Here is a 26264-nt window from a genome sequence, read left to right as displayed (position 1 = left end):
GGAGCTGTGCTGCTGGCCTGAAGGATGGTGTGATGAGAGAGTGGCTGGCAGCCCTGCAGGAAGGCTGCAGTTGGTGAGAGATGTCCAAGGCGGTGGAGAGAGAGGCAGGCTCAGGTGGGGGCAGAAGGCTGAGTGAGGCTCAGCAGAGGAGCCAGAGGTGTGTGGTGCAGGAGGTCCTATGGTGTAATGGTGAGCACTCTGGACTCTGAATCCAGTGATCTGAGTTCAAATCTCAGTGGGACCTTGGCCTTTTGGTTCCCTCCGGCTTTGCCTCAGCATGCTTACACACTCACAGCTCTCCTCTCCTGCTGAGGTGCAAGACCACCCACTCCAAATGGGTCAGGCACAGGACCCTGCTCTGGGACCATTGCTGCTATGTCAGATGCATCCAAAAACGGACATTGGGCTACTCGCTCTGGGCAGGTGTTTCCAGGTTGGATCATTCCCACAGCATCACCAAGTTACTGCGTGTGGCATTACCTGTATGCACACCATTGTCCACAGATCCTTTCTTGCTCCTTTCATCTGTGCCTTCTTTTCCTCATTTCCTGCCAATTTCTTTCTATTCCTCTGCAATCCATTCAAGGAGCTCTACCAACACTGGACAGTGCCCCATCATTGGGCTCCATTTGAAACCATGGGAGAGGGAAGAACCTTCCTTGCAGAGAAGGTGGTAGGTGAGGGAGGAGGAGAACAAACAACCACAACTCTCCAGCGGTGCTGCACAAAGGCTTTAATGAGAAGGAGCAAAAGCAGCGTCACAGAACAGAGGGCAAGGAACACGTGTGGGGGGCCAGGGAGGGAAAGAGATGGGCCCATTTACCGAGGCCAAGGGGGATGATGCGCCGGGCTCAGCAGATCTGACCGCAGCGGGGGAAAGGCAGACACAGGCCTGAGCCCCCCAGGCCAAGGGAGCCCCCAGAAGAGATGGGAACCCCCGCGGTGCTGAGGGAGCTGCCCACAGCAGCTGACAGAGAGGATCCCACGGCTGTGCTCTGAGGGAAAGAGGTGAGGATGGGGCCCGGCAAGGTCACCACCACCGGCGAAGGCTCGATGTACACCGTGGAGTCAGCGCAGCGGGCGAGGCAGGGCTCAGTGCAGCTGCTTGCAAGGGGGGTTGGGCCACAGGGGCCGCAGGGCCGTGGGGGACAGGGTCTGCAGCAAGACATCTCTCGGTGCAGGAGGCAAAGCTGCAACACAGAGCAGGGAGCACCAAGCAGCTCAGGATCAGTCTGTCTCTCTGTCCCTCAGCTCTCTCCAGGGACACGGTTGCTCTTCAAAACACACTCTGTGCCTACAGCTCCCACCACCCTCCTCGTGCCCTCCGAGTGGCACGGCACAGGAAGGCCGCCCCACTTCAGCAATAGCAGCCAGCACGGTGCCTTTAAGGCCCCTGTGCAAAGACTGGTCCCAGCCCTTCTCCAGAACAGACATGGCTGTGTTCGAGATGTCCCGGGATGCCCTGGGACATTTTGTTACACCATGGCAGGTGCAAATGCTGCTGGGCACATCCCCCTGAGGCTGAGCCCCATTGATCCCCTTCTGCTGGAACAAAGCCCCCTCTGCCCAGCTGTCCCCAGCCACCAGCATGGAAAGGCTGACGGCCTCCAACAGCTCTGTCTCAGGGCCAAGCTGAGGCAGCCCAAGGATCAAGCCGGGCAGCCTCCATGACAGCAGCTCAGCCCACAGGGAGGGATGGAGCGGACTCAGGCTTACCTCGTTCCTCGAGGAAAGGGAGGCCAGAGACCAGGATGCAGAGCCGGGAGCAGCGCAGCCTTTTATGCTGGGTCCCAGGGCCCTGTGGGGCCACAAACATTCCTTGTTTGTGAAACATCCAAACTCCTGGGAGGGGCAACTTGCAAGGCCTCACTGCTGATGAGGTCCCGGCCTCTTTCATCTCAAATGTTCTCTTTCTTCTTACAACTCAAAATCCTGCGATGACTCTTAGAATCACTTGGGGATGGAATGGACCTTAAAATCATATAGCTCTTGCCCCCTCAAACAGGTTCTACAACTTCTCTGGTCAACCACTTGCAGTGTCCCACTCCTCTCACAGGCAAAGATTCCTTCCCAATATCTGATCTTAAGTATATATATATTTTTTTTTATTATATATATATATTTATATATATATATATCTGATATCAAATCTAATTACATGTTTTCAGTTTCAAACTGGTAGCACTTGACCCATCACTACACATCCCAACCAGGTATCCTTCCCTTTCTTAACTGAATGTCTCCTGGGAGCCTTCGCCTCTCTTGGCTACACGCCAACCCTCTCAGCCTGTCCTCACTGGGCAATGGCTCCAGCTGCCTGGTGCTCTTTGTGGCTCCTCTGGACCCACTGCAGCAGGTCCATGTGTTTCTTAGGCAGTGACTTCTAGAGCTGGAGGCAGTACCCCAGGTACGGTGTCATGAGAGCCGAGCAGAGCAGGACAATCCCCTCCCTCAACCTGCTGGTCACACAGCTCTGGATGCAGCCCAGAATACGACTGGATTTTTGCACTGGGCTGCCAGCAGGCAGTGCAGGTCCATATTCAGTATTTCCAGAACCTGCAAGTCCCTCTCCACAGGGCTGCTCTCAATCCACTCAAGGCCTACCCTGTGTCCAGGTTTGGGATTGCCCTGATCTTGGCACTTGACAACCTCTGGCCTCAGCCTGGGAAGTTGGGATCCTCCAGAAAACAAGGAAATCAACACGTAGGAAGGTGATCAAAGGCATGCCTACATCTCTCCCTGAAAGACAAATTGACCCATTTTCTCAAACACAAACTGACCCACTTTGCTCAGTGTGTCCAGCCCTGAGGCTGGGATGTGGATGGCAGCTTTGGGGAAGAGGCTGAGGGCCCAGAGCCCAAAGCTCATGGCTCCTTTTCCTGGGGCAGGCATCACTTTGCCCATTCAATTCATTTCACAGTTCAAAGGGATATTGGATCAGTCTCCCAGAGCCTGTGGGAATCATTGTGATGTGGAAGAGTTGGGAAAATCCATGAGCTTCAGGCAAACCTGAATCATACTGATGTGGAAATGAGTGCACATGGTGCCCAGGACTCAGCCATTCCAGGGATACCAGAGCACATAGCCTCTTTCCTATGAAAGGTTTTGCCTTGGTCAGGGGCATTTCCAGACCTTTTGGGACTGGTTCCAAACAACCTTGTACATCCATGTAATCCTGTGCTGCTGCTGCTGCAGTTTCTAAAAGGCATTGTCTTTTGTTGGCTGCTCAAGGGCCCAGGAGATGCAGGGTAACCCAGGATAATGGAGGTGGGGAGAGACCTCTGGAAGTCCTCTGCTCCTGCTCAGAGAAGAACAAACTTCCCAGCTACCTCCAGAAACTGTGGGCCTTGTCCCATTGTCCTCTGAACACTGCCATTGTCACACAGGTCCTTGTCTCCTGGGCAGCAATTCCAGGGAAGGCCCGTACCCCTGGGAGGCCACCAGGAGGTGGAAATGGCTCTTACAGAGGATCCTCCCACTTCTCCAAGGCAAGGACCAGCAGGAGATGACCATGAAGCTGTCTGCAGTGGTGAGCAAGGTGAGGAGGGGAGCATGGAGCTGCTGCCTCCACCACCTCCTGGGGGTTCTGGAGAGAATGAAGCCAAACTCTCCTGAGAGATGCACTGGTAAGGGGCAAGCGGCAGCAATCAGAAGTTACATGAAAGAAAATCCCAGGGCTCCCTCGGGGAGGACAAGGGACAGGCCTGGGAGAGCTGTACAAGGGGTCGTGACCTCTTTCATAAGCTGTGTCAGTGCTTAGAAGTCAGCAGGACAAGGCCCAGAGCCTGCTGAGGAACCGAGGCACTTTGATCTGCCCAGAGCAGTTGACAGGAGCACAAGACCTCCAGAGCTCCACCCAGACCTTCTGGGGTTGTTTTGGGGTACGCTGAGTCACTACAGCCCTTGAGCAGCAACAAAAGACCATGCCTGGGGAGACAGCAAATGCAAGGAGATGGCAGACAAGCACCAGGTGATCTACGATTGGGGATATAAGGTGGGGAAATATCCTTCATGGCAGCAGAACATTGAAGATATGAGCTCTGTTATCCCTTGAGTGCCTGAGTCTGCAGCACCCAGTCCACTGAAGTCCACCCTGGGTGACTCAGGTTTGCCTGGAGCTCAGGGATTTTCCCAGCTCTTCTGCATCAGGATGACACCCATGTGCTCTGACAGACTGATCCAGTGTCCTTTGAAATGTAAAATGCATGGAATGGGAAACCCCATCCTAGACCCAGAAAAAAACAGCTTTGGGCTCCCTGCCCTCAGCCTTTCCCCAAAATCCACCAGCCAGGTCTCTGGCCTCTGGGAGGACCACACTGAGCAAAACAGGTCATTGTGGCTGTGCAGGGAAGGACACAGCATCTCTTTGATCACAAAACAGGCCGTGGCATGGCCTGTGGACTGTAAGCAAGTTCCCCATGACTGTCACTCAGGCCTGCAGGGGACATCCATTCAGCTGAACATGGACTTTCCTTGCCACTGAGCTTGGCCACCTCCCTGCAGAGTTGGGTCTCTTCCCCACTATGGGGTTGTGCAGTGTTGACTTTGTGCCTCAACTGACCCACAGTCTTCTGTACGTCTGTGATGTCCTGTGGGAGAAATGACTCTCAGGATCAGCCTGAGTGCCTGCACTGAAAGCTCCTGAGAGCTGACCTGAGGTGTCACTTAATGACTGAATTTAACTGTAACTGGAGCCAAATTAATCACCAAGAAGGACAAGTGACAGAATGTTACAGACACTACAAAAATTCATTTCAACTCACCGTATACACGGGCATGGGACCTCCAAATGAAGTTGGCATATGAATCTGGGACACACATTAATCATTTCCATGTTGATTGGTGTGAAACTGGTGAAAAACATCTGAGATGAAAGAGGCAGGGACCTCATCAGCAGTGAGGCCTTGCAAGTTGCCCCTCCCAGGAGTTTGGATGTTTCACAAACAAGGAATGTTTGTGGCCCCACAGGGCCCTGGGACCCAGCATAAAAGGCTGCGCTGCTCCTGGCTCTGCATCCTGGTCTCTGGCCTCCCTTTCCTCGAGGAACGAGGTAAGCCTGAGTCCGCTCCATCCCTCCCTGTGGGCTGAGCTGCTGTCATGGAGGCTGCCCGGCTTGATCCTTGGGCTGCCTCAGCTTGGCCCTGAGACAGAGCTGTTGGAGGCCGTCAGCCTTTCCATGCTGGTGGCTGGGGACAGCTGGGCAGAGGGGGCTTTGTTCCAGCAGAAGGGGATCAATGGGGCTCAGCCTCAGGGGGATGTGCCCAGCAGCATTTGCACCTGCCATGGTGTAACAAAATGTCCCAGGGCATCCCGGGACATCTCGAACACAGCCATGTCTGTTCTGGAGAAGGGCTGGGACCAGTCTTTGCACAGGGGCCTTAAAGGCACTGTGCTGGCTGCTATTGCTGAAGTGGGGCGGCCTTCCCGTGCCGTGCCACTCGGAGGGCACGAGGAGGGTGGTGGGAGCTGTAGGCACAGAGTGTGTTTTGAAGAGCAACCGTGTCCCTGGAGAGAGCTGAGGGACAGAGAGACAGACTGATCCTGAGCTGCTTGGTGCTCCCTGCTCTGTGTTGCAGCTTTGCCTCCTGCACCGAGAGATGTCTTGCTGCAGACCCTGTCCCCCACGGCCCTGCGGCCCCTGTGGCCCAACCCCCCTTGCAAGCAGCTGCACTGAGCCCTGCCTCGCCCGCTGCGCTGACTCCACGGTGTACATCGAGCCTTCGCCGGTGGTGGTGACCTTGCCGGGCCCCATCCTCACCTCTTTCCCTCAGAGCACAGCCGTGGGATCCTCTCTGTCAGCTGCTGTGGGCAGCTCCCTCAGCACCGCGGGGGTTCCCATCTCTTCTGGGGGCTCCCTTGGCCTGGGGGGCTCAGGCCTGTGTCTGCCTTTCCCCCGCTGCGGTCAGATCTGCTGAGCCCGGCGCATCATCCCCCTTGGCCTCGGTAAATGGGCCCATCTCTTTCCCTCCCTGGCCCCCCACACGTGTTCCTTGCCCTCTGTTCTGTGACGCTGCTTTTGCTCCTTCTCATTAAAGCCTTTGTGCAGCACCGCTGGAGAGTTGTGGTTGTTTGTTCTCCTCCTCCCTCACCTACCACCTGCTCTGCCAGGGTGAGCACTGGCTGCTGTCCTGAGCTTACCAGCAGCTGCCCTAAGAACTCCCCGAAATTACACCAGAGCTCCAAAGCCTCAGTCACTGAGCTTGAGTCTGTAACCTGGAGATCACAGCCCTGCAGGCCATGGTGCCAAGTTGTTCCCTGTGAGAGTTAAAACCAATCTTTTGAGTAACATTTCATTCCTGTCAAAGCTTCTGCCCAAAAGCATAACAAAATCAAGATTCTCTTGGTGATGTGGGGATGCTGTGAGAAGAGGATTGTGGGCTGGAAAGAAGAAAAGCAATTATTTTTATACCTGGACATAGGCACTGTGTCTTCAACAGAATTTGATAGCAAAGCTCATTCTGTTACTCACTAAATGGATGAAGCATAAATAGAATATTAAATTGAAATCAATGGTTAATGTTTTAAAGGGAACACGGTGCATTTGGAAGTGTATGATAAGCAAAGAATATGGATCCAAAATTAAAAGAGTGCAAAAGAGTTTGGCAGCGCTTGATCCACGGTCACAACAAGGACTTAATTTCAAATTCACGGTGACAACATCCATACCATTATCTGTTCTCTCTCTCACACACATAGACACACACACACGCTGCATTTAGGTGTGTAAATATACCTATCAAAAATGCCCCTTAAAAATGGCTGGTCTAGGAAAATATTTTTTTTTCCCTGAATGCCACAGCAATCCCATTGTCACACTTTCCAAGAAAGTGGCAGCACACAGTGTGGCCGGGATGAAACCTTGTTACGACTAAAGCCCGCTCTCTTACAACCCTATAGAGAGTGGTCCAGAATGAGACCATTTGAGCTCTCCTGGCTCACAGCAGGCTGTGACCAGCGATGCCCCTCGGAGTGGGATGGCTCTCCCAGCCAGTGAACTCTCAGGATTGCTTTACTTGGAGGCTGGCCCAGCAACGACGAATCCTGGGCTGATACCCTCACTCCCTGATGCCTGACCATTCACCCGTCGGGAGATGCAAAGGCATCCAAAGTGAGTGTTTCACTAACCACTGAGGGGAATTTTTCACAGGCACGTTGCTTGTACTGACTCTTCATGTCTGTGTGCATGCACGTGTGCATATATTTAGTATAGCAAATCTGGGAGAAATCCTGCTTTCTTAGATGTTTAAGTACCTTGGAGATCTAAGGAAGGTTTGGTTATAGTTATAGACTTACCTGAATGCTGCCAAGTGTTGTTATTTTGCTAAGTTGCTAAGTAAAACTTTGAAGTTGTAAGTTAGGTTAAATGCTAGTCAGTGTTTTTCTTTCTGTCAAATATTCAGGGTAAGATATTAATTAGGTATTAGGTACGAGTTAAGTTAAAGTTAAGTTTGCGGGCTGTCAAGCTTTTATGCTGTGTTACTTTGTATCCTTGCCCTCACTGTGTTTTGTCACACGCACACACATACTCATACACATACAAACACAGGCACACACACAGACACTCCCCTAGATAGTTCTCAGTTCATTTCTGTTTTGATTGCTTGGGTTTTGTTTTGTTTCATTACTACTTATTTTATCTTGTTGTGCCTTACCTGCCCTGTCAGTAGTAGAGTGAAACCTGCCAAGGAACTTTGCAGTGCTTTTATTTTATATTAAGTGTGGCTTTTACTGATACCCTTGGCAGTGATTTTTTTAAGCAATCTCAAACTCTCATTTGTAGTGGGAGCCTTGGCCCAAAGTGCCTGGGTGTGAGTGTCGTGGCAGAGGGTGTGTGATGAGCAGGGCCAGGAGGGCTGGAGCAGGTAGTTGTGGCCGAGTGGTGAAGGCGATGGACTAGAAATCCATTGGGGTTTCCCCGCGCAGGTTCGAATCCTGCCAACTACGGGGCACACGCCCCTTTTGGGCTGCGGGCAGCTGATCACGCTGCACAGGTACCGCCCCACAGGTGGGGGCCATGGACAACAGCTGGAGCTGCCAGAGGCTCCTGCACTTGCAGCGCCAACAATGAAGAGGGAAAGGACAAATGCAGGCCTGCACAGCTCCTGGAGCTGAGCATTTCATCACCTGCAGTAGCACCAAGTGTTAAAGGCAAGGATCCTCAGCCTGACACCCCGCTGGGCACCAAGTGCCCAGAACTCAGAGCTTTTACTTCAGAGTAGCCGGGAGCAGCATTGAGCTGAGGCACCAGAATTTGCACAGCTAAAAGAGGAGAATTCTTTCTGTTGGCAGTTCCAGGCAAAGGCAATCCGTGCCCCTCCTTGGGCAGCAAAGGTGTGAAGTGCCAGGCAGGTGCAGTCCGGCAGCGTGCTGGGAGCAGCGCTGTATGTGTGGGCAGGGCTGCAGGTGTCAGGATGTGGGGGTGGATTTCAGGTGCCCTCATGCCTAGCAAGGCCCAAGGGTGCAGCGTGCCTGCGGGGGTGCGTTGAGCAGGTGCAGGGGGAGCGTGGGTGTGAAAGGGCAGGGGCTGTGCAGGGCTGTGAGCGGGAGGTGTGGGGGAAGGGCAAGGCCAGGCCCTGGAGCTGTGGAGCACACGCGGAAGGGAGATGAATTTGTCAGGGGGTCTATTTTGTGGGGTGGGGGAGGCCGAGCAGAGAGGAAGGGAAGGAGTGAGGGCCAGCAGTGCCCGGCAGCATCAGGCTGCCGTGAGGGCAATGGCAGGCAGGGCTCAGGAGAAGCAGAGTGGCGCAGCGGGAGCGTGCTGGGCCCATAACCCAGAGGTCGATGGATCAAAACCATCCTCTGCTAAGGCACTTTTTCACCGACACTGCCTCGCCCAACAGCTTTTACCCTGCTTGGCTGTAGCTCTTTGGGCAACACTGGCCATAGCCTTCCTCTTCCCTCTACACCTGCTACCTGCTTTTAGTCAAAATGATACAACTGGTATAACACCACCTGACCTCTCCTGGTCCCAAAGGGCACGCATCCTTCTCTCTGCATTTTCTCCTCCCACAGAGCAATCGAGCTGCTGCTCCTGCTTCCCTTAGCCGGGCTCCTGCCCAGGACTCCGGGCACTCCCAGCCCAGCAGGCACACACAGGCTTTGAGCCAGGCCAGCCTTGGCAAAAGCCAACTGCAGGAGCTGCCCTGGATCCTGCAGAGACTCCCAGCGAGCGGTGAGCCACTGCAGCCAGGTGGGCAGAGAACACCTGGACATCAGGCTGGGGTTGCAATGGGGCTCATGCGCTGCCGTCGCCTTCTCCTCGATTTGTCTCCAGCCCTGCTTTGAGCAGGCATTTGGGCTTGTGTCCCCCTGGGATTGCGGTGCAGTCAAGTTCCTTTTGAGAGGGAAGAGTTCCCAGAGAAGGGCTCTGTCCTCCTTGCTCTGCACCCTAGGCAGTGAGTGAACCTCTTCTTCACAATGGGTGACTGAAGCTCGGTCGTTGCTCAGCCCTTGGTGTGGCACCTGCCCTTTCTGCTTGCCTCTCCAGCCCCTTTCCTGGGTTCCCCAGAGGGCCTTTCTTCACCTTTTGTAGAGATGGAGCAATGTTTCCCTCTCATTAGTCCTTAAGGAGCTGGACTGGCTTGGGCTGGAGAAGAGAAGGCAAGGGAGCTTGTGCTGTGTGAAGGTGACTTCCCAAGGTAACTTTCGCTGAGTCAGAAAGGGCTTGTTGGAATTTGGGAAAGACAAGATGGTGGCTGATTTCAAGGCTGGTGCTTGTAAGAGAGGCCATGGCAGGCTTTCAGAAGGAGCTGTGCTGCTGGCCTGAAGGATGGTGTGATTCGAGCGTGCCTGTCAGCCCGGCAGGAAGGCTGCACTTGGTGAGAGATGTCCAAGGCGGTGGAGAGAGAGGCAGGCTCAGGTGGGGGCAGAAGGCTGAGTGAGGCTCAGCAGAGGAGCCAGAGGTGTGTGGTGCAGGAGGTCCTATGGTGTAATGGTGAGCACTCTGGACTCTGAATCCAGTGATCTGAGTTCAAATCTCAGTGGGACCTTGGCCTTTTGGTTCCCTCAGGCTTTGCCTCAGCATGCTTACACACTCACAGCTCTCCTCTCCTGCTGAGGTGCAAGACCACCCACTCCAAATGGGTCAGGCACAGGACCCTGCTCTGGGACCATTGCTGCTATGTCAGATGCATCCAAAAACGGACATTGGGCTACTCGCTCTGGGCAGGTGTTTCCAGGATGGATCATTCCCACAGCATCACCAAGTTACTGCGTGGGGCATTACCTGTATGCACACCATTGTCCACAGATCCTTTCTTGCTCCTTTCATCTGTGCCTTCTTTTCCTCTTTTCCCTGCAAATTTCTTTCTATTTCTCTGCACTCTGTTTAAGGAGCTCTACCAACACTGGACAGTGCCCCATCATTGGGCTCCATTTGAAACCATGAAAGAGGGGAGAACCTTCCTTGCAGAGCAGGTGGTAGGTGAGGGAGGAGGAGAACAAACAACCACAACTCTCCAGCGGTGCTGCACAAAGGCTTTAATGAGAAGGAGCAAAAGCAGCGTCACAGAACAGAGGGCAAGGAACACGTGTGGGGGGCCAGGGAGGGAAAGAGATGGGCCCATTTGCCGAGGCCAAGGGGGATGATGCACCGGGCTCAGCAGATCTGACCGCAGCGGGGGAAAGGCAGACACAGGCCTGAGCCCCCCAGGCCAAGGGAGCCCCCAGAAGAGATGGGAACCCCCGCGGTGCTGAGGGAGCTGCCCACAGCAGCTGACAGAGAGGATCCCACGGCTGTGCTCTGAGGGAAAGAGGTGAGGATGGGGCCCGGCAAGGTCACCAGCACGGGGGAAGCCTCGATGTAGAACATGGAGTCAGCGCAGCGGGCGAGGCAGGGCTCAGTGCAGCTGCTTGCAAGGGGGGTTGGGCCACAGGGGCCGCAGGGCCGTGGGGGACAGGGTCTGCAGCAAGACATCTCTCGGTGCAGGAGGCAAAGCTGCAACACAGAGCAGGGAGCACCAACCAGCTCAGGATCAGTCTGTCTCTCTGTCCCTCAGCTCTCTCCAGGGACACGGTTGCTCTTCAAAACACACTCTGTGCCTACAGCTCCCACCACCCTCCTCGTGCCCTCCGAGTGGCACGGCACGGGAAGGCCGCCCCACTTCAGCAATAGCAGCCAGCACAGTGCCTTTAAGGCCCCTGTGCAAAGACTGGTCCCAGCCCTTCTCCAGAACAGACATGGCTGTGTTCGAGATGTCCCGGGATGCCCTGGGACATTTTGTTACACCATGGCAGGTGCAAATGCTGCTGGGCACGTCCCCCTGAGGCTGAGCCCCATTGATCCCCTTCTGCTGGAACAAAGCCCCCTCTGCCCAGCTGTCCCCAGCCACCAGCATGGAAAGGCTGACGGCCTCCAACAGCTCTGTCTCAGGGCCAAGCTGAGGCAGCCCAAGGATCAAGCCGGGCAGCCTCCATGACAGCAGCTCAGCCCACAGGGAGGGATGGAGCGGACTCAGGCTTACCTCGTTCCTCGAGGAAAGGGAGGCCAGAGACCAGGATGCAGAGCCGGGAGCAGCGCAGCCTTTTATGCTGGGTCCCAGGGCCCTGTGGGGCCACAAACATTCCTTGTTTGTGAAACATCCAAACTCCTGGGAGGGGCAACTTGCAATGCCTTGCTGCTGATGAGGTCCCTGCCTCTTTCATCTCAGATATTTTTCACCAGTTTCACACCAATCAACGTGGAAATGATTAATGTGTGTCCCAGACTCATATGCCAACTTCATTTGGAGACCCCATGCCAGTTTATATGGTTAGTTGAAATGAATTTTTGTAGTGTCTGTTACATTCGGTCACTTGTTCTTCTTGGTGATTAATTTGGCTCCAGTTACAGTTAAATTCAGTCATTAAGTGACACCTCAGGTCAGCTCTCAGGAGCTTTCAGTGCTGGCACTCAGGCTGATCCTGAGAGTCATTTCTCCCACAGGACATCACAGATGTACAGAAGACTGTGGCTCAGTTGAGGCACAAAGTCAACACTGCACAACCCCATAGTGGGGAAGAGACCCAACTCTGCAGGGAGGTGGCCAAGCTCAGTGGCAAGAAAAGTCCATGTTCAGCTGAATGGATGTCCCCTGCAGGCCTGAGTGACAGTCATGGGGAACTTGCTTTCAGTCCACAGGCCATGCCATGGCCTGTTTTGTGATCAAAGAGATGCTGTGTCCTTTCCTGCAAGAGCCCCACAGCCACACTGACCTGTTTTGCTCAGTGTGGTCCTCCCAGAGGCCAGAGACCTGGCTGGTGGCTCTGGGGAAAGGCTGAGGGCAGGGAGCCCAAAGCTGTTTTTTCTGGGTCTTTCTGGGATTTTCTTTCATGTAACTTCTGATTGCTGCCTCTCGCCCTTTGCCAGTGCACCTCTCAGAAGAGTTTGGCTTCATTCTCTCCAGAACCCCCAGGAGGTGGTGGAGGCAGCAGCTCCATGCTCCCCTCCATGCCTTGCCCATCTCCAGCAGGTTGTACAAGCGCAATGCCCTCGGCCTCCGCCATGCATCAGGTGCTGCAGCCCTTATGTTCTGCCTGGTCCTATGGCAGTGCCTCTCTCTGTAAGACATCCCCATGTACACCTCCCCTCTCCCTGGGGACACCACATGGGAACACCAACCCAGATGTGGCCTGTGCAGTTCCAAGGAAAGGGTATCAGCCATGGAGTGATCAGATGCCAGGCTTGTGAGGTGAGATCTGGGCATGGACAATAAGGAACTCTCCGGATTAGGGGAAACAGCTCCCCAGAGGAATCGGATTGAAAGCTCTGTTGGGGCAGATTTTCTCTCTGCTTTCCAGCCCTTCTGCCCCAAAGGAGTTCCTTGTCACTGGCCTGAGAGTGCAATGCAGAGGAAGTGTCATTCCCTGCACATACCCAGCCGTGTGCTCTCCAGGCTGCCACGGCATGTGCTCCCCAGTGCAGACAGCCTCAGTGTCATCTCCTGCTGACCATCCCCCTTTAGCACTTGGGAGGCTCCTCTGCAGGAGCCATTTCCCTCTCCTGGTGGCCTCCTAGGGGAGCAGGGCATCCCGGGAAATGCTGCCCAGGAGACAAGGACCTGTGTGACAGTGGCAGTGTTCAGAGGACAATGGGACAAGGCCCACAGCTTCTGGAGGTAGCTGGGAAGTTTGTTCTTCTCTGAGCAGGAGCAGAGGACTTCCAGAGGTCTCTCCCCACCTCCATTATCCTGGGTTGCCCTCCATTTCCTGGGCCCTTGAGCAGCCAACACAAGGCAATGCCTTTTAGAAACTGCAGCAGCAGCAGCACAGGATTACATGGATGTAGAAGGTGGTTTGGGATTGGTCCTAAAAGGTCTGGAAATGCCCCTGACCAAGGCAAAACCTTTCATAGGAAAGAGGCTATGTGCTCTGGTATCCCTGGAATGGCTGAGTCCAGGGCACCATGTGCACTCATTTCCACATCAGTATGATTCAGGTTTGCCTGAAGCTCATGGATTTTCCCAACTCTTCCACATCACAATGATTCCCACAGGCTCTGGGAGACTGATCCAATATCCCTTTGAACTGTGAAATTAATTGAATGGGCAAAGTGATGCCTGCCCCAGGAAAAGGAGCCATGAGCTTTGGGCTCCGGGCCCTCAGCCTCTTCCCCAAAGCTGCCATCCACATCCCAGCCTCAGGGCTGGACACACTGAGCAAAGTGGGTCAGTTTGTGTTTGAGAAAATGGGTCAATTTGTCTTTCAGGGAGAGATGTAGGCATGCCTTTGATCACCTTCCTACGTGTTGATTTCCTTGTTTTCTGGAGGATCCCAACTTCCCAGGCTGAGGCCAGAGGTTGTCAAGTGCCAAGGTCAGGGCAATCCCAAACCTGGACACAGCATAGGCCTTCAGTGGACTGAGAGCAGCCCTGTGGAGAGGGACTTGCAGGTTCTGGAAATACTGAATATGGACCTGCACTGCCTGCTGGCAGCCCAGTGCAAAAATCCAGTCGTATTCTGGGTTGCATCCAGAGCTGTGGGGCCAGCAGGTTGAGGGAGGGGATTGTCCTGCTCTGCTTGGCTCTCATGACACCGTACCTGGGGTACTGCCTCCAGCTCTAGAAGTCACTGCCTAAGAAGCACAGGGACCTGCTGCAGTGGGTCCAGAGTAGCCACAAAGAGCACCAGGCAGCTGGAGCCATTGCCCAGTGAGGACAGGCTGAGAGGGTTGGCGTTGTGTAGCCAAGAGAGGTGAAGGCTCCCAGGAGACATTCAGTTCAGAAAGGGAAGGATTCCTGGTTGGGATGTGTAGTGATGGGTCAAATGCTACCAATTTCAAACTGAAAACTTGTATTTTGATTTGATATATACATATCAAAGTATATATATACCTAAGTGTATATATATATATATATATCTAAGTATATATATCTAAGTATATCTATCTATCTATCTATCTACATATCTATATATCCACTATCCTTAGATTAGATATAAGAAAGGAATCTTTACCTGTGAGAGAAGTGAGACACTGCAACAGGTTTTCCAGAGAAGTTGTGGAACCTGTTTGAGGGGGCAAGAGCTATATGATTTTAAGGTCTATTCCATCCCCAAGTGATTCTAAGAGTCATCGCAGGATTTTGGGTTGTAAGAAGAAAGAGAACATTTGAGATGAAAGAGTCAGGGACCTCATCAGGAGTGAGGCCTTGCAAGTTGCCCCTCCCAGGAGTTTGGATGTTTCACAAACAAGGAATGTTTGTGGCCCCACAGGGCCCTGGGACCCAGCATAAAAGGCTGCGCTGCTCCCGGCTCTGCATCCTGGTCTCTGGCCTCCCTTTCCTCGAGGAACGAGGTAAGCCTGAGTCCGCTCCATCCCTCCCTGTGGGCTGAGCTGCTGTCATGGAGGCTGCCCGGCTTGATCCTTGGGCTGCCTCAGCTTGGCCCTGAGACAGAGCTGTTGGAGGCCGTCAGCCTTTCCATGCTGGTGGCTGGGGACAGCTGGGCAGAGGGGGCTTTGTTCCAGCAGAAGGGGATCAATGGGGCTCAGCCTCAGGGGGATGTGCCCAGCAGCATTTGCACCTGCCATGGTGTAACAAAATGTCCCAGGGCATCCCGGGACATCTCGAACACAGCCATGTCTGTTCTGGAGAAGGGCTGGGACCAGCCTTTGCACAGGGGCCTTAAAGGCACTGTGCTGGCTGCTATTGCTGAAGTGGGGCGGCCTTCCCGTGCCGTGCCACTCAGAGGGCACGAGGAGGGTGGTGGGAGCTGTAGGCACAGAGTGTGTTTTGAAGAGCAACCGTGTCCCTGGAGAGAGCTGAGGGACAGAGAGACAGACTGATCCTGAGCTGGTTGGTGCTCCCTGCTCTGTGTTGCAGCTTTGCCTCCTGCACCGAGAGATGTCTTGCTGCAGACCCTGTCCTCCACGGCCCTGCGGCCCCTGTGGCCCAACCCCCCTTGCAAGCAGCTGCACTGAGCCCTGCCTCGCCCGCTGCGCTGACTCCACGGTGTACATCGAGCCTTCGCCGGTGGTGGTGACCTTGCCGGGCCCCATCCTCACCTCTTTCCCTCAGAGCACAGCCGTGGGATCCTCTCTGTCAGCTGCTGTGGGCAGCTCCCTCAGCACCGCGGGGGTTCCCATCTCTTCTGGGGGCTCCCTTGGCCTGGGGGGCTCAGGCCTGTGTCTGCCTTTCCCCCGCTGCGGTCAGATCTGCTGAGCCCGGCGCATCATCCCCTTGGCCTCGGTAAATGGGCCCATCTCTTTCCCTCCCTGCCCCCCCACACGTGTTCCTTGCCCTCTGTTCTGTGACGCTGCTTTTGCTCCTTCTCATTAAAGCCTTTGTGCAGCACCGCTGGAGAGTTGTGGTTGTTTGTTCTCCTCCTCCCTCACCTACCACCTGCTCTGCCAGGGTGAGCACTGGCTGCTGTCCTGAGCTTACCAGCAGCTGCCCTAAGAACTCCCCGAAATTACACCAGAGCTCCAAAGCCTCAGTCACTGAGCTTGAGTCTGTAACCTGGAGATCACAGCGCTGCAGGGCTTGGTGCCAATTTGTTCCCTGTGAGAGTTACTAACAATATTTTCATTAACATTTCATTATTTCAAAGATTCTTCACAGATGCAGAGGAAAATCAAGTTTCTATTGCTGGTGTGGGGATGTGTCAATGGTGTGAGTAGAGGATTGTGACGTGGAAAGGAGAAAAAGCACTTCTTTTCATGCCTGGACATAGGCACTGTGGCTTTAGCAGTGTATGATGGCAAAGTTTACTCTCTTACTCACAGAATGGATGAAGCTTAAATAGAATATTGAATTGAAATCAACGGTTAATGTTTTAAAGGGAACATGGTGCATTTGGAAGTGCCTGGGTATCAGTGTCGAGGCAGAGGGTGTGTGATGAGCAGGGCCAGGAGGGCTGGAGCAGGTAGTTGTGGCCGAGTGGTGAAGGCGATGGACTAGAAATCCATTGGGGTTTCCCCGCGCAGGTTCGAATCCTGCCAACTACGGGGCACACGCCCCTTTTGGGCTGCGGGCAGCTGATCACGCTGCACAGGTACCGCCCCACAGGTGGGTGCCATGGACAACAGCTGGAGCTGCCAGAGGCTCCTGCACTGGCAGCGCCAACAATGAAGAGGGAAAGGACAAATGCAGGCCTGCACAGCTCCTGGAGCTGAGCATTTCATCACCTGCAGTAGCACCAAGTGTTAAAGGGCAAGGATCCTCAGCCTGACACCCCGCTGGGCACCAAGTGCCCAGAACTCAGAGCTTTTACTTCAGAGTAGCCAGGAGCAGCATTGAGCTGAGGCACCAGAATTTGCACAGCTAAAAGAGGAGAATTCTTTCTGTTGGCAGCTCCAGGCAAAGGCAATCCGTGCCCCTCCTTGGGCAGCAAAGGTGTGAAGTGCCAGGCAGGTGCTGTCCGGCAGCGTGCTGGGAGCAGCGCTGTATGTGTGGGCAGGGCTGCAGGTGTCAGGATGTGGGGGTGGATTTCAGGTGCCCTCATGCCTAGCAAGGCCCAAGGGTGCAGCGTGCCTGCGGGGGTGCGTTGAGCAGGTGCAGGGGGAGCGTGGGTGTGAAAGGGCAGGGGCTGTGCAGGGCTGTGAGCGGGAGGTGTGGGGGAATGGCAAGGCCAGGCCCTGGAGCTGTGGAGCACACGCGGAAGGGAGATGAATTTGTCAGGGGGTCTATTTTGTGGGGTGGGGGAGGTCGAGCAGAGAGGAAGGGAAGGAGTGAGGGCCAGCAGTGCCCGGCAGCATCAGGCTGCCGTGAGGGCAATGGCAGGCAGGGCTCAGGAGAAGCAGAGTGGCGCAGCGGGAGCGTGCTGGGCCCATAACCCAGAGGTCGATGGATCGAAACCATCCTCTGCTAAGGCACTTTTTCACCGACACTGCCTCGCCCAACAGCTTTTACCCTGCTTGGCTGTAGCTCTTTGGGCAACACTGGCCATAGCCTTCCTCTTCCCTCTACACCTGCTACCTGCTTTTAGTAAAAATGATAAAACTAGTATAACACCACCTGACCTCTCCTGGTCCCAAAGGGCACGCATCCTTCTCTCTGCATTTTCTCCTCCCTCAGAGCAGTCGAGCTGCTGCTCCTGCTTCCCTTAGCCGGGCTCCTGCCCAGGACTCCGGGCACTCCCAGCCCAGCAGGCACACACAGGCTTTGAGCCAGGTCAGCCTTGGCAACAGCCAACTGCAGGAGCTGCCCTGGATCCTGCAGAGACTCCCAGCGAGTGGTGAGCCACTGCAGCCAGGTGGGCAGAGAACACCTGGACATCAGGCTGGGGTTGCAATGGGGCTCAGGCGCTGCCGTTGCCTTCTCCTCGATTTGTCTCCAGCCCTGCTTTGAGCAGGCATTTGGGCTTGTGTCCCCCTGGGAATACCATGCAGTCAAGTTCCTTTTGAGAGGGAAGAGTTCCCAGAGAAGGGCTCTGTCCTCCTTGCTCTGCACCCTAGGCAGTGAGTGAACCTCTTCTTCACAATGGGTGACTGAAGCTCGGTCGTTGCTCAGCCCTTGGTGTGGCACCTGCCCTTTCTGCTTGCCTCTCCAGCCCCTTTCCTGGGTTCCCCAGAGGGTCTTTCTTCACCTTTTGTAGAGATGGAGCAATTGTTTCCCTCTCATTAGTCCTTAAGGAGCTGGACTGGCTTGGGCTGGAGAAGAGAAGGCGCGGGAGCTTGTGCTGTGTGAAGGTGACTTCCCAAGGTAACTTTCGCTGAGTCAGAAAGGGCTTGTTGGAATTTGGGAAAGACAAGATGGTGGCTGATTTCAAGGCTGGTGCTTGTAAGAGAGGCCATGGCAGGCTTGCAGAAGGAGCTGTGCTGCTGGCCTGAAGGATGGTGTGATGAGAGAGTGCCTGTCAGCCCTGCAGGAAGGCTGCACTTGGTGAGAGATGTCCAAGGCGGTGGAGAGAGAGGCAGGCTAAGCTGGGGGCAGAAGCTGAGTGAGGCTCAGCAGAGGAGCCAGAGGTGTGTGGTGCAGGAGGTCCTATGGTGTAATGGTGAGCACTCTGGACTCTGAATCCAGTGATCTGAGTTCAAATCTCAGTGGGACCTTGGCCTTTTGGTTCCCTCAGGCTTTGCCTCAGCATGCTTACACACTCACAGCTCTCCTCTCCTGCTGAGGTGCAAGACCACCCACTCCAAATGGCTCAGGCACAGGACCCTGCTCTGGGACCATTGCTGCTATGTCAGATGCATCCAAAAACGGACATTGGGCTACACACTCTGGGCAGGTGTTTCCAGGCTGGATCATTCCCACAGCATCACCAAGTTACTGTGTGTGGCATTACCTGTATGCCCATCCCTGTCCACTGCTCCTTTCTTGTTCCTTTCATCTGTGCCTTCTTTTCCACTTTTCCCTGCAAATTTATTTCTATTCCTCTGCAATCTGTTCAAGGAACTCTACCAACACTGGAAAGTGCCCCATCATTGGGGTTCCATTTGAAACCATGAAAGAGGGGAGAACCTTCCTTGCAGAGCAGGTGGTAGGTGAGGGAGGAGGAGAACAAACAACCACAACTCTCCAGCGGTGCTGCACAAAGGCTTTAATGAGAAGGAGCAAAAGCAGCGTCACAGAACAGAGGGCAAGGAACACGTGTGGGGGGCCAGGGAGGGAAAGAGATGGGCCCATTTGCCGAGGCCAAGGGGGATGATGCGCCGGGCTCAGCAGATCTGACCGCAGCGGGGGAAAGGCAGACACAGGCCTGAGCCCCCCAGGCCAAGGGAGCCCCCAGAAGAGATGGGAACCCCCGCGGTGCTGAGGGAGCTGCCCACAGCAGCTGACAGAGAGGATCCCACGGCTGTGCTCTGAGGGAAAGAGGTGAGGATGGGGCCCGGCAAGGTCACCAGCACGGGGGAAGCCTCGATGTAGAACATGGAGTCAGCGCAGCGGGCGAGGCAGGGCTCAGTGCAGCTGCTTGCAAGGGGGGTTGGGCCACAGGGGCCGCAGGGCCGTGGGGGACAGGGTCTGCAGCAAGACATCTCTCGGTGCAGGAGGCAAAGCTGCAACACAGAGCAGGGAGCACCAACCAGCTCAGGATCAGTCTGTCTCTCTGTCCCTCAGCTCTCTCCAGGGACACGGTTGCTCTTCAAAACACACTCTGTGCCTACAGCTCCCACCACCCTCCTCGTGCCCTCCGAGTGGCACGGCACGGGAAGGCCGCCCCACTTCAGCAATAGCAGCCAGCACGGTGCCTTTAAGGCCCCTGTGCAAAGACTGGTCCCAGCCCTTCTCCAGAACAGACATGGCTGTGTTCGAGATGTCCCGGGATGCCCTGGGACATTTTGTTACACCATGGCAGGTGCAAATGCTGCTGGGCACGTCCCCCTGAGGCTGAGCCCCATTGATCCCCTTCTGCTGGAACAAAGCCCCCTCTTCCCAGCTGTCCCCAGCCACCAGCATGGAAAGGCTGACGGCCTCCAACAGCTCTGTCTCAGGGCCAAGCTGAGGCAGCCCAAGGATCAAGCCGGGCAGCCTCCATGACAGCAGCTCAGCCCACAGGGAGGGATGGAGCGGACTCAGGCTTACCTCGTTCCTCGAGGAAAGGGAGGCCAGAGACCAGGATGCAGAGCCGGGAGCAGCGCAGCCTTTTATGCTGGGTCCCAGGGCCCTGTGGGGCCACAAACATTCCTTGTTTGTGAAACATCCAAACTCCTGGGAGGGGCAACTTGCAAGGCCTCCCTGCTGATGAGGTCCCTGCCTCTTTCATCTCAAATGTACTCTTCCTTCTTACAACTCAAAATCCTGCGATGACTCTTAGAATCACTTGGGGATGGAATGGACCTTAAAATCTTCTAGCTCTTGCTCCCTCAAACAGGTTCCACAACTTCTCTGGAAAACCTGTTGCAGTGTCCCACTCCTCTCACAGGCAAAGATTCCCTCCCAATATCTGATCTAAGTATATGTATATATAGATATCTGACATCAAATCTAAATACATGTTTTCAGTTTCAAACTGGTAACACTTGACCCATCACTACACATCCCAACCTGGAATCCTTCCCTTTCTTAACAGAATGTCTCCTGAGAGCCTTTTCCTCTCTTTGCTACACAACGCCAACCCTCTCAGCCTGTCCTCACTGGGCAATGGCTCCAGCTGCCTGGTGCTCTTTGTGGCTCCTCTGGACCCACTGCAGCAGGTCCCTGTGCTTCTTAGGCAGTGACTTCTAGAGCTGGAGGCAGTAGCCCAGGTACGGTGTCATGAGAGCCGAGCAGAGCAGGACAATCCCCTCCCTCAACCTGCTGGTCACACAGCTCTGGATGCAGCCCAGAATACGACTGGATTTTTGCACTGGGCTGCCAGCAGGCAGTGCAGGTCCATATTCAGTATTTCCAGAACCTGCAAGTCCCTCTCCACAGGGCTGCTCTCAATCCACTCAAGGCCTGGCCTGTGTCCAGGTTTGGGATTGTCCTGACCTTGGCACTTGACAACCTCTGGCCTCAGCCTGGGAAGTTGGGATCCTCCAGAAAACAAGGAAATCAACACAAAGGAAGGTGATCAGAGGCATGCCTACATCTCTCCCTGAAAGACAAATTGACCCATTTTCTCAAACACAAACTGACCCACTTTGCTCAGTGTGTCCAGCCCTGAGGCTGGGATGTGGATGGCAGCTTTGGGGAAGAGGCTGAGGGCCCGGAGCCCAAAGCTCATGGCTCCTTTTCCTGGGGCAGGCATCACTTTGCCCATTCAATTAATTTCACAGTTCAAAGGGATATTGGATCAGTCTCCCAGAGCCTGTGGGAATCATTGTGATGTGGAAGAGTTGGGAAAATCCATGAGCTTCAGGCAAACCTGAATCATACTGATGTGGAAATGAGTGCACATGGTGCCCTGGACTCAGCCATTCCAGGGATACCAGAGCACATAGCCTCTTTCCTATGAAAGGTTTTGCCTTTTTCAAGGGCATTTCCAGACCTTTTGGGACTGGTTCCAAACAACCTTGTACATCCATGTAATCCTGTGCTGCTGCTGCTGCAGTATTTAAAATGCATTGTCTTTTGTTGGCTGCTCAAGGGCCCAGGAGATGCAGGGTAACCCAGGATAATGGAGGTGGGGAGAGGCCTCTGGAAGTCCTCTGCTCCTGCTCAGAGAAGAACAAACTTCCCAGCTACCTCCAGAAACTGTGGGCCTTGTCCCATTGTCCTCTGAACACTGCCACTGTCACACAGGTCCTTGTCTCCTGGGCAGCACTTCCAGGGAAGCCCTGTACCCCTGGGAGGCCACCAGGAGAGGGAAATGGCTCCTGCAGAGGAGCCTCCCAAGTGCTAAAGGGGGATGGTCAGCAGGAGATGACACTGAGGCTGTCTGCACGGGGGAGCACATGCCGTGGCAGCCTGGAGAGCACACGGCTGGGTATTTGCAGGGAATGACACTTCCTCTGCATTGCACTCTCAGGCCAGTGACAAGGAACTCCTTTGGGGCAGAAGGGCTGGAAAGCAGAGAGAAAATCTGCCCCAACAGAGCTTTCAATCCGATTCCTCTGGGGAGCTGTCCCCCCTAATCCGGAGAGTTCCTTATTGTCCATGCCCAGATCTCACCTCACAAGCCTGGCATCTGATCACTCCATGGCTGATACCCTTTCCTTGGCACTGCACAGGCACATCTGGGTTGGTGTTCCCATGTGGTGTCCCCAGGGAGAGGGGAGGTGTACATGGGGATGTCTTACAGAGAGAGGCACTGCCATAGGACCAGGCAGAACATAAGGGCTGCAGCACCTGATGCATGGCGGAGGCCGAGGGCACTGCGCTTGTACAACCTGCTGGAGATGGGCAAGGCATGGAGGGGAGCATGGAGCTGCTGCCTCCACCACCTCCTGGGGGTTCTGGAGAGAATGAAGCCAAACTCTCCTGAGAGGTGCACTGGTAAGGGGCGAGAGGCAGCAATCAGAAGTCATATGAAAGAAAATCCCAGGGCTCCCTGGGGGAGGACAAGGGACAGGCCTGAGAGAGCTGTACAAGGGGTCGTGACCTCTTTCATAAGCTGTGTCAGTGCTTAGAAGTCAGCAGGACAAGGCCCAGAGCCTGCTGAGGAACCGAGGCACTTTGATCTGCCCAGAGCAGTTGACAGGAGCACAAGACCTCCAGAGCTCCACCCAGACCTTCTGGGGTTGATGTGGGGTACGCTGAGTCACTACAGCCCTTGAGCAGCAACAAAAGACCATGCCTGGGGAGACAGCAAATGCAAGGAGATGGCAGACAAGCACCAGGTGATCTACGATTGGGGATATAAGGTGGGGAAATATCCTTCATGGCAGCAGAACATTGAGGATATGAGCTCTATTATCCCTTGAGTGCCTGAGTCTGCAGCACCCAGTCCACTGAAGTCCACCCTGGGTGACTCAGGTTTGCCTGGAGCTCAGGGATTTTCCCAGCTCTTCTGCATCAGGATGACACCCATGTGCTCTGACAGACTGATCCAGTGTCCTTTGAAATGTAAAATGCATGGAATGGGAAACCCCATCCTAGACCCAGAAAAAAACAGCTTTGGGCTCCCTGCCCTCAGCCTTTCCCCAAAATCCACCAGCCAGGTCTCTGGCCTCTGGGAGGACCACACTGAGCAAAACAGGTCATTGTGGCTGTGCAGGGAAGGACACAGCATCTCTTTGATCACAAAACAGGCCGTGGCATGGCCTGTGGACTGTAAGCAAGTTCCCCATGACTGTCATTCAGGCCTGCAGGGGACATCCATTCAGCTGAACATGGACTTTTCTTGCCACTGAGCTTGGCCACCTCCCTGCAGAGTTGGGGCTCTTCCCCACTATGGGGTTGTGCAGTGTTGACTTTGTGCCTCAACTGACCCACAGTCTTCTGTACGTCTGTGATGTCCTGTGGGAGAAATGACTCTCAGGATCAGCCTGAGTGCCAGCATTGAAAGCTCCTGAGAGCTGACCTGAGGTGTCACTTAATGACTGAATTTAACTGTAACTGGAGCCAAATTAATCACCAAGAAGAAGTGACAGAATGTAACAGACACTACAAAAATTCATTTCAACTAACAATATACACTGGCATGGGACCTCCAAATGATATGGGCATATGAATCTGGGACACACATTAATCATTTCCAAGTTGATTGGTGTGAAACTGGTGAAAAATGTCTGAGATGAAAGAGGCAGGGACCTCATCAGCAGTGAGGCCTTGCAAGTTGCCCCTCCCAGGAGTTTGGATGTTTCACAAACAAGGAATGTTTGTGGCCCCACAGGGCCCTGGGACCCAGCATAAAAGGCTGCGCTGCTCCCGGCTCTGCATCCTGGTCTCTGGCCTCCCTTTCCTCGAGGAACGAGGTAAGCCTGAGTCCGCTCCATCCCTCCCTGTGGGCTGAGCTGCTGTCATGGAGGCTGCCCGGCTTGATCCTTGGGCTGCCTCAGCTTGGCCCTGAGACAGAGCTGTTGGAGGCCGTCAGCCTTTCCATGCTGGTGGCTGGGGACAGCTGGGAAGAGGGGGCTTTGTTCCAGCAGAAGGGGATCAATGGGGCTCAGCCTCAGGGGGACGTGCCCAGCAGCATTTGCACCTGCCATGGTGTAACAAAATGTCCCAGGGCATCCCGGGACATCTCGAACACAGCCATGTCTGTTCTGGAGAAGGGCTGGGACCAGTCTTTGCACAGGGGCCTTAAAGGCACTGTGCTGGCTGCTATTGCTGAAGTGGGGCGGCCTTCCCGTGCCGTGCCACTCGGAGGGCACGAGGAGGGTGGTGGGAGCTGTAGGCACAGAGTGTGTTTTGAAGAGCAACCGTGTCCCTGGAGAGAGCTGAGGGACAGAGAGACAGACTGATCCTGAGCTGGTTGGTGCTCCCTGCTCTGTGTTGCAGCTTTGCCTCCTGCACCGAGAGATGTCTTGCTGCAGACCCTGTCCCCCACGGCCCTGCGGCCCCTGTGGCCCAACCCCCCTTGCAAGCAGCTGCACTGAGCCCTGCCTCGCCCGCTGCGCTGACTCCATGTTCTACATCGAGGCTTCCCCCGTGCTGGTGACCTTGCCGGGCCCCATCCTCACCTCTTTCCCTCAGAGCACAGCCGTGGGATCCTCTCTGTCAGCTGCTGTGGGCAGCTCCCTCAGCACCGCGGGGGTTCCCATCTCTTCTGGGGGCTCCCTTGGCCTGGGGGGCTCAGGCCTGTGTCTGCCTTTCCCCCGCTGCGGTCAGATCTGCTGAGCCCGGCGCATCATCCCCCTTGGCCTCGGCAAATGGGCCCATCTCTTTCCCTCCCTGGCCCCCCACACGTGTTCCTTGCCCTCTGTTCTGTGACGCTGCTTTTGCTCCTTCTCATTAAAGCCTTTGTGCAGCACCGCTGGAGAGTTGTGGTCGTTTGTTCTCCCCCTCCCTCACCTACCACCTTCTCTGCAAGGAAGGTTCTCCCCTCTCCCATGGTTTCAAATGGAGCCCAATGATGGGGCACTGTCCAATGTTGGTAGAGCTCCTTGAATGGATTGCAGAGAAATAGAAAGAAATTTGCAGGCAAAAGTGGAAAAGAAGGCACAGATGAAAGGAGCAAGAAAGGAGCAGTGGACAGGGATGGGCCTACAGGTAATGCCCCACGCAGTAACTTGGTGATGCTGTGGGAATGATCCAACCTGGAAACACCTGCCCAGAGCGAGTAGCCCAATGTCCGTTTTTGGATGCATCTTACATAGCAGCAATGGTCCCAGAGCAGGGTCCTGTGCCTGAGCCATTTGGAGTGGGTGGTCTTGCACCTCAGCAGGAGAGGAGAGCTGTGAGTGTGTAAGCATGCTGAGGCAAAGCCGGAGGGAACCAAAAGGCCAAGGTCCCACTGAGATTTGAACTCAGATCACTGGATTCAGAGTCCAGAGTGCTCACCATTACACCATAGGACCTCCTGCACCACACACCTCTGGCTCCTCTGCTGAGCCTCACTCAGCCTTCTGCCCCCACCTGAGCCTGCCTCTCTCTCCACCGCCTTGGACATCTCTCACCAACTGCAGCCTTCCTGCAGGGCTGACAGGCACTCTCTCATCACACCATCCTTCAGGCCAGCAGCACAGCTCCTTCTGAAAGCCTGCCATGGCCTCTCTTACAAGCACCAGCCTTGAAATCAGCCACCATCTTGTCTTTCCCAAATTCCAACAAGCCCTTTCTGACTCAGCGAAAGTTACCTTGGGAAGTCACCTTCACACAGCACAAGCTCCCGCGCCTTCTCTTCTCCAGCCCAAGCCAGTCCAGCTCCTTAAGGACTAATGAGAGGGAAACATTGCTCCATCTCTACAAAAGGTGAAGAAAGGCCCTCTGGGGAACCCAGGAAAGGGGCTGGAGAGGCAAGCAGAAAGGGCAGGTGCCACACCAAGGGCTGAGCAACAACTGAGCTTCAGTCACCCATTGTGAAGAAGAGGTTCACTCACTGCCTAGGGTGCAGAGCAAGGAGGACAGAGCCCTCTCTGGGAACTCTCCCCTCTCAAAAGAAACTTGACTGCACCGCAATCCCAGGGGGACACAAGCCCAAATGCCTGCTCAAAGCAGGGCTGGAGACAAATTGAGGAGAAGGCGACGGCAGTGCCTGAGCCCCATTGCAACCCCAGCCTGATGTCCAGGTGTTCTCTGCCCACCTGGCTGCAGTGGCTCACCGCTCGCTGGGAGTCTCTGCAGGATCCAGGGCAGCTCCTGCAGTTGGCTTTTGCCAAGGCTGGCCTGGCTCAAAGCCTGTGTGTGCCTGCTGGGCTGGGAGTGCCCGGAGTCCTGGGCAGGAGCCCGGCTAAGGGAAGCAGGAGCAGCAGCTCGACTGCTCTGTGGGAGGAGAAAATGCAGAGAGAAGGATGCGTGCCCTTCGGGACCAGGAGAGGTCAGGTTGTGGTTTACTAGTTTTATCATTTTGACTAAAAGCAGGTAGCAGGTGTAGAGGGAAGA

General features: G+C 54.8%; 8 non-coding genes across 8 annotated transcripts; 7 read left to right on the top strand and 1 right to left on the bottom strand.

Annotated features, from left to right (window-relative positions):
* Positions 1 to 172: 172 nt before the first annotated feature.
* Positions 173 to 244, top strand: TRNAQ-CUG (transfer RNA glutamine (anticodon CUG)). The gene has a single exon. It is a non-coding gene; the product is annotated as a tRNA-Gln (tRNA).
* A 7618-nt stretch (positions 245 to 7862) lies between these two features.
* Positions 7863 to 7944, top strand: TRNAS-AGA (transfer RNA serine (anticodon AGA)). Its single transcript has one exon. It is a non-coding gene; the product is annotated as a tRNA-Ser (tRNA).
* Positions 7945 to 8733: 789 nt separating this feature from the next.
* TRNAM-CAU (transfer RNA methionine (anticodon CAU)) lies at positions 8734 to 8805 on the top strand. The gene has a single exon. It is a non-coding gene; the product is annotated as a tRNA-Met (tRNA).
* Positions 8806 to 9917: 1112 nt separating this feature from the next.
* Positions 9918 to 9989, top strand: TRNAQ-CUG (transfer RNA glutamine (anticodon CUG)). Its single transcript has one exon. It is a non-coding gene; the product is annotated as a tRNA-Gln (tRNA).
* Positions 9990 to 16338: 6349 nt separating this feature from the next.
* TRNAS-AGA (transfer RNA serine (anticodon AGA)) lies at positions 16339 to 16420 on the top strand. The gene has a single exon. It is a non-coding gene; the product is annotated as a tRNA-Ser (tRNA).
* A 790-nt stretch (positions 16421 to 17210) lies between these two features.
* On the top strand, positions 17211 to 17282 carry TRNAM-CAU (transfer RNA methionine (anticodon CAU)). The gene has a single exon. It is a non-coding gene; the product is annotated as a tRNA-Met (tRNA).
* A 1112-nt stretch (positions 17283 to 18394) lies between these two features.
* TRNAQ-CUG (transfer RNA glutamine (anticodon CUG)) lies at positions 18395 to 18466 on the top strand. Its single transcript has one exon. It is a non-coding gene; the product is annotated as a tRNA-Gln (tRNA).
* A 6702-nt stretch (positions 18467 to 25168) lies between these two features.
* On the bottom strand, positions 25169 to 25240 carry TRNAQ-CUG (transfer RNA glutamine (anticodon CUG)). Its single transcript has one exon. It is a non-coding gene; the product is annotated as a tRNA-Gln (tRNA).
* Between the last annotated feature and the right edge of the window lie 1024 nt (positions 25241 to 26264).

Source organism: Taeniopygia guttata, chromosome 9 (genome assembly GCF_048771995.1).
Source record: "Taeniopygia guttata chromosome 9, bTaeGut7.mat, whole genome shotgun sequence".
NCBI lineage: Eukaryota > Metazoa > Chordata > Aves > Passeriformes > Estrildidae > Taeniopygia > Taeniopygia guttata.
This window is presented reverse-complemented; position numbering and strand designations above follow the sequence as displayed.